This window comes from Cyphomyrmex costatus, unplaced genomic scaffold (assembly GCF_001594065.2).
Source record: "Cyphomyrmex costatus isolate MS0001 unplaced genomic scaffold, Ccosl1.0 scaffold301, whole genome shotgun sequence".
In the NCBI taxonomy this organism is placed as follows: domain Eukaryota; kingdom Metazoa; phylum Arthropoda; class Insecta; order Hymenoptera; family Formicidae; genus Cyphomyrmex; species Cyphomyrmex costatus.
In genome coordinates, this window is record NW_017277137.1 from 422883 (window position 1) to 435791 (window position 12909).

Below are 12909 nucleotides of genomic sequence, written 5' to 3' on the forward strand. Positions count from 1 at the left end.
CGGAATAATCATTTAATTAATTAATTAAAATAATTTTTAATATATTTTGTAAAATAACAATACACAATTAATTTATAATACAAAAATAAAAATAAAATACAAGTATAATTAATTATAATTAATAATAATTATTATTAATTATTTATAAAAATGGAATTAACTTATACACGTAATACGTAGGAACGTTTTAAAATCAAACTGACATCGGAGACGTTCGTATACTTTGCATAACTTGTAACACAACTTCGTATATCTTGTAAAAATACAGGCTTGATCCAGTCTTGCCTGAAATATTAACCCCATTAAGCGATCGAGTGGCTTACGCCGCACACAAGCGAATTGCGTTCATTAACGTTGCAGTACATAATAGAAATTCCTTCCCGCCAGGACGCTCGAAAGTCTTCGGCCAAGCGACGTGTCCCTTGCATACATTATTGTAACGTAAAGTCGAGCTATAACTCGCACTTTCCACAGTTTCCATACACACGAGACAACGGAGCGTTTTACCTGAGCGAGATTGCAAGTAAGCGCCTGTGTTTCTAGCTTGACGTACGATCGATAGAGTAATGACGTACACTCGAGAAAGTCACTAAATTGCAAGTTGCCGTGTAAATTCAGCAAGTTCGTTACTACGGCGAGAATTAGCCGTGACCAACACCCTCGGCGGTTTCTGCAAATTCGTGCCTTTCGATACGCGCTAATCGAACAAGTTCTGCCCGTCAAATTGACATTTACAGCTTTCGCGAGAGACCGCTTCTCTCCAACGATGCGCGCAATTTCGGTTGCGCGCGGCTAAATCCGCCGTGTCTAATTATCGTCCAATTGTAATTATCGCCAGCCGATTAGCCGCGGTGTTAAGAAAGTCGTTTTCATTGTCCCGAGGGTAGAGATACGTGTGAGATATGATTGGCTAGAGAGGAATCTCGCGTCTCTCGGAAATTTCGAAACGTACAAAGTGCAGTCGCGTGCCTTCGCGCGTCACCGAGCCTGAAGGCGTCGTGCAGCACGTCGTGTAGCACGAAAGCTGCAGCATCCCCACATCCAGAGGTGAGAGAAATAATGAAAAAGTGGGCGGCGGAGATTGTGTCATTATCAACTCGTAAAATAGTTTGTAGGTGGGATCGCGCGACGGGAATGCTGCCGCCGTACCGAAGCGAAGAGGCGCATGCCAGGAGCCTCGTTCCACTTTTGTGGCAGGCACGATTCTGCAAGCGGCCGACGTGTGTACAAGAAGAATATATACGCTTGCGGCGATAAAAAACATTTCGTATTGGTCTACTTCTTTTTAAAATTGTGTGTCGAATTTTTAGTATGAATATTAATTTAACGTAATATATGATAATATATTTCAATATTTTGTGTTCGAATGACATTTAACATTTCATAGTTTTAAAATAATGCAATTTACGAGCAAGCAAACATGCAGAATAACATAAAAATTACTGTTTTTTTAAAAAACGTAAATTATTTTGAAATTTACATAAATTCTAAGATAAATGAATAAAATGAATCAACTTAACATATAATTTTAATGAAGAAATAGAATTATTCGCAAATTGTATCAGCGTTACATTTTTGTGTTAATTTTTTACATAATATTTGTATTACTTTCCAACATATTCATCTTACATTAAATTAACGCGAGAATTTGAATGGATCATTCGGGACATGTGAAATGTGTTAAATTTAATACAAATTTTCCAATGGTGTACGCGCGTTGCGCATGTGAACCATAATCAAATACGTGATCAATCTCAGAGAAATTCCCGGCGTGCGCCCGTTATCCCCCTTCGGTGAGCGGGGATCCTTTTAATTGAAACTTTCAAATCTATCCAAATCGCACGCGGACGCGAGCGCGTTCGTCAATTTCGCAGGCGCGCGGTCTCTTCGTCCAAAGCCGCGAGAAACCGCCGAGATGAGTGGGAGACTGATTACTGTCATTACGTAGCACGTAGATTGAAAATTTATCTCGCGTTTCCCCTCGCGAGAGCCGCGAAGCGGAGACGGTAAATAACGGGCGATAAAGGCGTGCGCCTGTGATTTGCATTATGGTAAACGTCGTGTGCGTTTTACGCGCCCGTCCCATTTGCGGAATTTAATTCGGACTACCATAAAGCAGTCGGACTCAGGTGTGGAGCATTATAATTTATAATTTCATATCAACGTCGTATCTACACGGCACATAAGTAGCACCCGGCGCAAGTCTATGTGATCCGGTAAGTCTATGTCATTAATAACGTTGGGACGATTAACGGACTTCGCGTGTGTACCGCGAAGTATTAATTAGGACTATTTTCACCACCTGCCGATCGGACGGCGCGCATTAATAAAATCGGCATGAACGACGAGATCGGACATCCTCACTTTTCCAGCCGTCGATGGCGGCCCCCAGTATAATTATTCCTAATCGGTTTATATAGAAAACGTGCGATCACGGAGTCGACCAGGCGAACGGCTGATCCGTTTACCATTCCGCTATCTCTCCGCTTTTACGGAATATGTAATTTGCAGACACAGACGTTCCTCTTTATCAGCCTTCGACATCGACACGGAAAAGAGTTAGCGTTTTAAGATTTACGTATACGGCGAATGTAGTACGTCTTACTTTTAATTGGAGAAAAGTGTAAATCTCTTGCATCGGTCAAGTTTGACTTAGAGATCCGTTGAATTGAGATTCTCGTTAATTTGAAGACATTATGGCCAGTGTTACGTTCTTATTTCAAGACTGTCTTAAGTAATATCTTCAGGTGTTAAATATATGGCTCTGTAATTGGCTTATGACATCTCAAAACTGTACTTAAGAAGTACAGTTAACTGTACCGTCTCATAATTAAAAGCCGGAATGTACCTATAGGTAGAGGAAAATTTGCAAAAAGCCCCATGGATTTTTTGTTTCCTTAGGGTCCGATAAAATTAGATATTGCAATATCTCGATCAAAAATCGACCTTCAAAGCAGTTCACGGCGTTCCCATTATGCGCCCCTTTTTGCAAATCTTCTCTCATATCTTACATCTCTTCTCTACAAAATTATTCTGGCGAAATCGCGCACATCGTCTTGTCGGAAACGATCTCTCATTAACGACATTTCCAGTAAGCCCGAGGTCAAATGCGCGTCGTTATTAGTAGATCCCAAGGACCGATGATTCCCGTGTGTGCTTTTACTTCCGGTCGTTTCAACGGTCTTTTTCCTCCCGTCTTTTCTCTCTGTCTCTCGGTCGTGGACGGGAGTCGCGAGTCAATTAATTAAGACCCGGCGATCCGCAGGCGCGCACCGACTTGCCGTGCGTCCTTACTTTTCCAGCCTACGGGCTGGCGTCGACGCAATTATTTCTAATCACTTTAGAAAATCCCCCGCTGCGCGCGTGGTCGATCGACGACGATCGGTCGAGTGTGTGCCATCTTTCTAGGCTGTTCGACCTCCGCTTTCTGAATCGCGCGTCAGAGTTTCCTCGTCGCTTGTCTCTATAGCTTGACCATAAACGGTCGATGTCTCTAGCCAACGAGATAGCGATAGATCGCACATTTACGAGGCACTGCGCATGGAGATTAATTGAAGCACTGACACGCTCCATCGAACTCGAATAACAGTTCTTACGTCCGTTCGGAGTACTCCTATTTTTTGTGCGACATATTATTGAGCATTTTATGTGCTTGTTGTGTATTAATAATATTTAATATTAATTATTATACTCTTTATAAACTTCTTTCTGTCAAAATTTTAAACAATACTTAGAGACATTTTAAATAATATTTATATATAGCAGTTATTAAATACGCGGTATTAATTATTAATCTTTTCTTCAAGCTGTTTTATGCTCCAATAATTGATAATAAAAATTCTGTGAGAAAAAGTTTAAAGAAAAGGCAGATAATTTCTACTTATATACTATAAATCTGCCGATGGAGACTTCGATTTACTTCGAAAGTTCCAATTGTAAGAGTGAAACACTATGTTCAAATCTTTGCCGCACTTAATGCGTCGGATGGTCTGCTGAGTAAGTGACAAGTGAATATGTCGGCGACGATCGTTCCTCTTCCTATGGTCTTGTTTTTCCCGCGGAATCTAGCGTAGGAGAAATTACCTGTGTGCGCGGCACTTCGAAGAGTCGAACCAACACGATCGTTCTTCCATTAGCCTTGTTACCACCAGGAATAGGTTGAGGAACTCTCTTTCTTTCTCCTTCCCCCGGCCTACGTCATCGTAAGGTCAGCGAACGGGAAAGTCGCGATAAATGATGATTTTTCAAGGATGTTACATAAAAATGAATTAACTCGCGAAATTGAAGAAATCGGATTGCACATAGCGCGACTAATTTCACAATCTCTGCATTTCGAATTCGCAATTAACATTATCTAATAACGTCGCGTAAAGTGAGAGTTTGGATATGAAAACGTATAAGAGATCGTGTAAGAGAATCCAGCCACGAGCGATTTTGTCAAAATTCTATAAGAAAAATGTATATAATTTTCTTTGTATGTAAACTACCTCACTATACTTATACTGTTTCACTCTATAACTGTAATTAAGTTTATAGAGTAAGGCAGTATATAAGTTAGAATGAGATAGTGTATAGAAAGAATTGTATATACTTTTCTCTTTCATAGGATTTTAACAAAATCATTCGTGACCCGACTCTGTTATAGAGTCTCTATGAAAATGCAAATCACGTACGTTCGACTCTATTCAAAGTTTTTCAGAGAACAATATGTCTAAAATGCAAATATCTTAAGATTATTTTCAAAGCTTCTTAAACACATAATTTTTAAAAGATGTTTTAATGACGTCTTTAAGATGTTTTATATCCATTTTGGTTATAAAACGTCTTAAAGGGACGAAAGAGAACAAACATTTTATTCTCTGGGTTGTTAAGTCTCGCGAAATTGTACCTGAAAAAAAAATTGGCTAGCTATAGTATAGCATATTTTTAATTTGCTGCATCAGCCAACTAAAAATGCTATGCCATATTTTATCATCTAAATTACTGCAACGGACAATCTTTTCCTTCAGTGTACGACAATGGAATTTTTGAAGCCAGAAATAGGTACATATCGCGCGCCGGATATGTTTCTTTCTTCACGAGGGAGGAGACGGTAAACGCGCGGGAGTCGATAATTTTCTCTTCCACCGTCTCTGCCACACGCCACGTAACGCTCTTGCGAGAAAGATAGTTAGCTATCGATCAATTACGCGCTCGATGCACTCGCCGGTTGCGCCCGTAAAATGGGCTTTTACCGTCCAACTTTCCTTCGGGATGTATAAAAGATCCGAGTAAGAGTAAAGGTCGACTATAAATACATCGAGAATACTCGGCGAACATAACTGCGTGTGCGGGCGCGACAAGAACCGACCGTTCGTGAAGGTCGCCGGTGGGACCGCGCACCTCGTCGGCTTTATCAGGTACAGGCAAGTCACGTATCAAAAAAATACATTTGATGCTTTTACTAAGTCTTAATGAAGCATTCAAACTGTCGGGCGAAACGAATCCGAGTGGAACAAGATAAATCGACTCAAGAAGCGCGTTTGACACGATATCACAGAACTCCCGCGAGACATCGTCCCACGACGCGGATCTTACAAGATGTCGAATTAATTCGCGGCAATCTTCTAATTATCTCGAAACACTACCGGAATCTAAATCGGTAAGTCGAGGGAGTTTATGGGATTGAGTAACTGGCTCGAGCTGACTTATTTTCAACCTCGGATCCCGCGGCTGTATTACGCGAGAAGTCCATTTCGCGGTCGTAGTCCGAGCCGTAGCTCGGGAATCGTTGTAAACAGTAACCTAAATGGCGATTTGAACCGAGCATAAAAGGCCCCGGCGTAACGATGTACTCAGGGCGAGCCGTAATCTTCTTTTGCGCCGCCACGTTCGCGTTTAGCGGTCGTGCTGCGCGCGCTAATCTTTACGGCGACTCGACTGGCCGTCGACTTACTTAACGATCGACTTCGCGTCCACGGACGATCGCGCATATCGTTTTCGAACTCGTCTCGCAAAGATAACCCGTTTTCCACACCTGTACCTGTTTGCTATATCTCGCAGCACACGCGTCCGATAATTGCAGAGTACGGCAATTAATCTCGCAACGTAGGCACAATTTTTTGTTTCATCTCATTGCATTTCTGAAGTAATTATTTATGACAAAATGATTTTATTTCTATTCTTTTTTTAATAACAAGGAAATTCTATGCATTATTGAGAAACGCGTTTCCAATACTTATAGTTTTTCTTTACGCCATTATATGAAGCAATACGCTGCAATTAAAACTCTTATTCACTTACCACTACTATCTCAAATTGACGTCAGAAGTTTAGCTACGATAAATTGATAAATTAATAAAAGATATAAATATGATTTAATTTCTCCCGAAAAAAAAAAAACGAAAAGATAATTTTCGTTTCGGGTATACATATCTTATATAGGTCTATTTTATCAATTGCAAGTGTTGTTTTATTGAAAAATATTTTTATTCTAATTTGTAAGAGAAAACTTTTGTTGTACGTTTTCTCGTTTCTGACGTCGATTTGACAACAGTGGTGACCAGGAGCAAAAGTTCCTCACGCATTAATCGCTATTCTGATTTTAATCAGTCTATACGAAAAAAAAAGACCAACAAAGACAAACATGCACATACGTTATTACCAGTCTTTCGTAAAAGGACGTCAAACGGTACACGGATTTATATTTGATTCGCATGAATCAGGCGTTATGCAATTTTCACGTACAGTTTTTCACCCATTCGTTCTAGTCCCGTTCCCGAAGACAAATCGGAGATTATTATTAAACGATAATAGGAACGAGTTTGGCCAGCCGTTTCTTACAGCTGTTATCATTGAAACGGGAATCGATGGCGCATTGTACGCCACCGTCCCAGTATAGAATTTATTTGTGTCACGATAATATATATGGGCGCTAAATATCCTCAATTAATACCGGCAATACCGCATTGAATGCGTACCCGTACAGGTGCGGCGTTTATGTGTTTTTCACCTGCTTGTGTGTGCCACTTTTGCGACTCCCATGCGAGCGATTTTACAGAGCCACGTGAACGGCAAGTTTTTCATGCTGAATGCTAAATGCACGGGTCACCAAGTTCAAAACGATAAGTACTACGAAAAAGGGGTAGTCCTAAATTCCTTATTAACTTTACTATCTATCCTCTACGGGACGAGAAAGTCGCTACAGGTGAAACAGTCATATTTCGAAACAAGAAATACAATAAAATAATGAATTATAACAAATCTCACTCAAGTGTAGAGCTATAAGATTTTTAAAATTGATACTCACACAGGATCTAAAGGTTATATTCTTGTTTATTGTTGTGAAAGTTAGATAGGCTTTTAAAAGCTCTCCAAGGGGGGAAAGCGCCGTTTACGTAAGAAGAGGGTTCAGGCGACCTTTCTTCAGAACGTTATTTTCTACTTAAACGTCCTTTACGATATATATATATCGTATTACCGAGGCATTCTATGTGAAACATCGACCTGGCGTTCGCTTTCATACCCCACGCGATCGACGGTTAAATGCCGCAACATTGTGCACGACGAAAAAGTCGCTTTCCCGAGGTAGACCTTTTAATCGGTGAACGCGACCAAAGGTCCGAAAACCGTCAAGATAATTAAGTAGATTGCCATGGAAATTAGATTGAGCGAGTTTCTCGCGAGCGGGGACACACAAACCAGTTTAATTGCCCGGCATTGTGTCGGGAGTTAATGACTGCGCTGGCGGTTACCTTCCCCGGGACACGCCGCCGCCGTCGCCATGTCGCTGAAGACAAGTTGCGACTTTAATTGCAACGCGCGTTAAACACGGAAAACAGTCGCGAGTCGCGGATCGCAAAGCTGAAACGCTTGTGACAGCATTAAGAATGGAAGCCGTGCTTGCGTCGCGTCGCCGAAATTCGGACGCGAATCGATCAAAAAGTGTTATGCTGGTGCAGCCATAATTTTTCACCTCTTATTATTCTCAAATTCCAATCTGATAGTGCAAAAATTGTTGATCCAAAAAAAAAACATTTGTCTGAATAGAATAATTTTTAGGATAACAAGATTGAAGAACTAAAATTTTTTTAATAAAACAAAAAATCAGTTAAGAGAAATAAATCTATTTTCGATCAAAGCGAATCTTAGCTTAAATATTTCACAGAATGAATTTATATACATACGTACCTAATTTGATGCGCGTTCGTTAATTCGAGATCTTTTATCTTGAAACTCAATCGTGAGCAGAGCTAAAGTAAAATATATAATAAACAATAATAATAAGAACTAGAGTAGTAATATTACATAATAAATTAATAAACAATTTAATAATTTGTTATATTAAAAACTCTGAAATGTTTTGAAGCACTAAAATCCGCTTCTACCGAAAATGATTTATTTCTCTTAACTTAATTGATTTATTCTCGTTTCGGTCTAATGTCTAATACGCGTTGTAATTCAAACAAAAAAGTCTTCGTATTACGTAGGATGATTCGTTCTAGGAGGCAAAGCAAGAAAGAAAGACAGAGAAAGAGGGAAGAAGAATAGTTCGCGATTAATGCAACACATTAGCGAGAATTGTTGCGACTATACTGTAGGCGATCGTCTCTCTGGCCTCGAGGTCCCACGTTACATTATCCCCGGTTGCTTCAACCATCCGGGATGGTAATTCCGCGTTATTTCCCGAGGTCGAGGTCGCGGCAGGCCTCTTGTCGATTCGTGCGGAAAAGGAGACCATCGACCTCCGCCGAATAAATCGTCGGGACGGTCTCGTCGTGACGAGACGACGCGGTAAATCATCCGGGTTCTCAGGCTTTCAAAGGACCATCTCTCGTCGACTAGCATTAATAATGAAGACCCCCCGCGCGGCTTGCCATTATTAACGCTATTATCGTTGCGTTATTGTAAACCGCGTGGCGGAAGCGCGAAAATAGATGTTGTTTTTCTGCCTATTTTTTTTTCGACGATGAAAGAAAGACCTCTCCTCTCACGTTATTTGTACAAATGAGTATCTTCGAGTAATTTATACGGCAAGTTAGACAACATGTTCCGCGAACGAAATGCCAATTAAATCTGAGTACGACGATCAATACGATTTATCGCACCGATCAAACGGAGAAACAAATTTCACGGCTGAGAATGCGTTTAAATAGATCAGTAGATTCAATTAATTTTAATTATCACACGTATTTCTCATATATTTCTAATTTCCTTATACATTTTTTTACTTATTTTCTTTTGATATACTTCTTTAAAATTGTATTTCTACTTGTTTCCATCTCTTTCGGACCGTGTGTTTCATTGTACAATAATATTACATTGAAGTAAAACATAATGAGATCTGCTCATAAAAAGTGAAATTTTATGAATAATCAGTAATAAGACTAATTTCTCCAATTTTGAAGAACATAAATTGTAACTGTGTTATCGAAAAAAAAAAAAAAAACTTTCTAATAAAAATCCATCGAGTACTAATTAAAAAATAAAAATGATCAAAAGATCGAAAAGAAAGAGCCGTGTAATCTTTCGTAATCAAAATTAGAACTCGGCCGTTGTGAAAACCTTCAGATGTTATCAAGTTTCATAATCCTAACTCTGAATTCGCAGAGACGGTCGCGGTCGTCGCGTCGCACGAGAGGTCTGACCGCTCTTGACCCTCGAGACTGGAATCAGGACTCACCTTGCCGCGACGAATAATCGTCGCACTATCCCGCGAAGTCTACCTGCTCTCGTCTAATTGCCAAGGTTATCGCCGACGGGAGTCCGATATCAAGTCCAATAAGCAAGGACGAAGGACAAATTTTCACTTTTATAGTCCAGCAGGCGGACCCGCCTTGGTGTATCACACAGTTCTTCTCACCCGCGATTACTCGCCCGGCAGCGTGCGTCCACCTGGGATGCGACACGTGCACGAGCACACGTCTTGATGAATCTCGGGCACTCGTCGTCGACTAAGGGAGCGAACGGAAAGAAGAGAAAGAAAAAAGGATTCGCGATTCCTCTCTCATCTCCGATCGATCCGCTTACGCGGAGAAAATCCCGCGGGGATCCTTCGACGGGACGGGGACAGAATTCCGAGACGTGTGCGGATCTCTCGCTCGTTTCACAATCAGGAGGAACGGCGACGCGCGTCGCAGGCGCGGCGGAGTACACGATGATCGCGCGTTGTCGAGGACGATGCGGCAGGTGCAGCCGCTGCAGCTGGCACGGTCGTCGGCTTCATACTGAAGGGGAGAGATACACGGCGGGCACGATGCCGCCGCAGGCTGCCGCCGCACGAGCAGCTACGAGAAACTGGCTCCGCCGTCGTCGCCGCCGCCGCCACCGCCGCCGTCGCTGACTGCTCCGAAAACTCGGAGCAGCGCCGGTCTCTCCTCTCCGTTTCTCTCCGTCGGATCTCTCTCCGTCCTCTCGCTCTCGTCCTGCTGCCGCTCTCTTCGCCACCCCGTCGCTCTTCCCCGTCGTTGTGCGTTTGCCATTCGTGGTGGGGTTTTGCTCTCCGCGAATGGAGGAGCCATCCTCTCTCTCTCTCTCTCTCTCTCTCTTTCTCTCTTTGCTGGGACGCCGGGATTTCTCTTCTTCTTCGCATAAGATCGCGAACGGGGCCCCGAGGATATTTTTGGATTTTTCTTTCGATACGTTGTCCTGGACGAGGAGTCACCCGGTTTAAGACCCGTTCGGACGGATCCTTCGTGATAAATTCCCACGAGAAACAGCTGCACTTGCCACGGCGTCGGAGCGAATTTGCTCCGCGATCCTTCGGATTTGTACATAAGAATTGGATTGTAAGATGAGAGGTGCGGATCGGTACCTCTCAGGTACTCCTGCTTCAGCAGCAAGCTTTTATATTTTCTTCAACGTCCACTTTTAATCTAAATTTAGTAGCATGATTTTCTACTTTCGACTGTTGCTAAGGAGGAAGTTGCTCTTTTTCAATGCTAACGCATTCCTCGCGATTCATCCCAGCATCCCATAACGAGATGTTCCACATGGAATATCTTGATAGATCATTTCTTGAGAGACCGAAGGAAGTTTGTACTTTTTACAATGGCGAGATACAGCGACTCACACGTTTTAAATTATTTCTATTTCTATTTATGAGTACATCTCTTTACAAAATACGAATAATTAATTGTAAATTCCAAGAAACATACCGAGTCACGAGACAGTAAAAATAATTTGATTTTGACATCGAAAGTCAAAATGATGATTTTTTGTTACAAAATTTCACTGCTTATTGACAGGTATTAAGAATCGAAATGAAGTCATCATGATTTTTTACTGACTTTTATATGTTTCTTGGAGCGATTTATATTCAATTCCACGAAAGAGTCTGATCGTGAATCTTGGAAGACGCAAAGATCTAATTTCTATGTCCTCGGGTTCATCGATATAAAAGAGGAAGCATCGACGAAAATCACAATGGAATTTCCACATGTCCGTTTCGTCTTTTCATACCTGGTCCAGGTCGGGCATCGCGCTCGAGTCCGACGCGACGCGTTCCGGTAGGTCGGTGACGTCGAGAACCGGACCGGCTACAAAAACGATTACGTTTTGTGAAGAGCGAAAGAGGGGAAAGACGGAGAGCAGCCGTGGGTTACCGACGGGTCCTTTTGCCTGGATCGTAAAGATGCTCAGATGCATCGCCGAATATGGCTGAAATCACCTAAGTGCGCCCGGTAACAAGACGCCTCGTCGAAAAACGCTACACCGAGAGGCGTGAGATTTATCAGATCCCAAAGATTATTTTCCTGCTTATTTATCTAAACAAATTAAAAAGTTTTTTATATTCACTATTAAAATGTAAAACATACTGCACTGAGAAAAGTTACTAAGTCTTAAAACATATTTATTTGAATAGTACTGGCAGTAAATATTTACTCGATAAAAAGTAACAGTTAAATCAAATCAGTGATTTTTTATATGAAATAAACATTTATTTATACTTAGTGAATATTTACTTAGAACTATTCAAACAAATATTGTGTGTATTTATTAAAATTCAGTATTTTTTTAAAACAATGATAATTTTTATTTGCCACACAAAATATTCCTATATTTTTAATTTAAATCCTTATATTTTTAATATATTTCAATTTTTTTAAATAAATATGATTTGGTGATTTTATGTGTGAAACGTCCGTTCCATTCATTAAGTAAAATGAAAGTGAAAACTAGCATTGGTCGCTGAGTACTTGCTACACAACTCTTCTCTAAATAAAGCACAAATAAAATAAACGATTGATCCGAAATTTTCAAAGTATTTCAACAATTTTGAATTTCTTAGATTCAAAAATGATTTTGAGTCTAATACACTGTGATCTGACAAAATTCGATTTGAATTCAAACTATTCGTATATATCTCTAAGGTGTAGTCTACTTAATGCTACAAATACTCTGAAGCATTTGTTTGATCAATCAGAAGAGAGAATTTTACTAATTAATCAATCAAAACATGCTTAAGTGAAGATATTTACTGTTGTACGTTAGAAGTAATGTATCATATTAGATTCAGAAAGTTAATACACCATATTTTCAATTTTGGTTTTTAACAGTATATAAAACGTGCGTAATTATTTTTAATTTTTATAAGGAACTGTAGAACTGAGAAATGCTATTTGAAATGTCATTATTTTTTAAATATTAATAGAATGTCTTGCTAACTTTACAGATTCTATTATTTAGTGAAATATATTAGCGCAACATTTTATATTAATTTTAAAAAAATAATGACACTTCCAGTAGCGTTTTTCATATATTTTTATATCTTCTATAGTTTCTTATAAAAATTAGGAAGAATTCTTCGTGTTTTATACTAAAAATCCAAAACTTTAAAAACTTTAGCCGAAACTCTGTTTAAAAATAAAAATACAGAATATAGATCTCTATTACACACACACACATACATATATATATATATATATATAT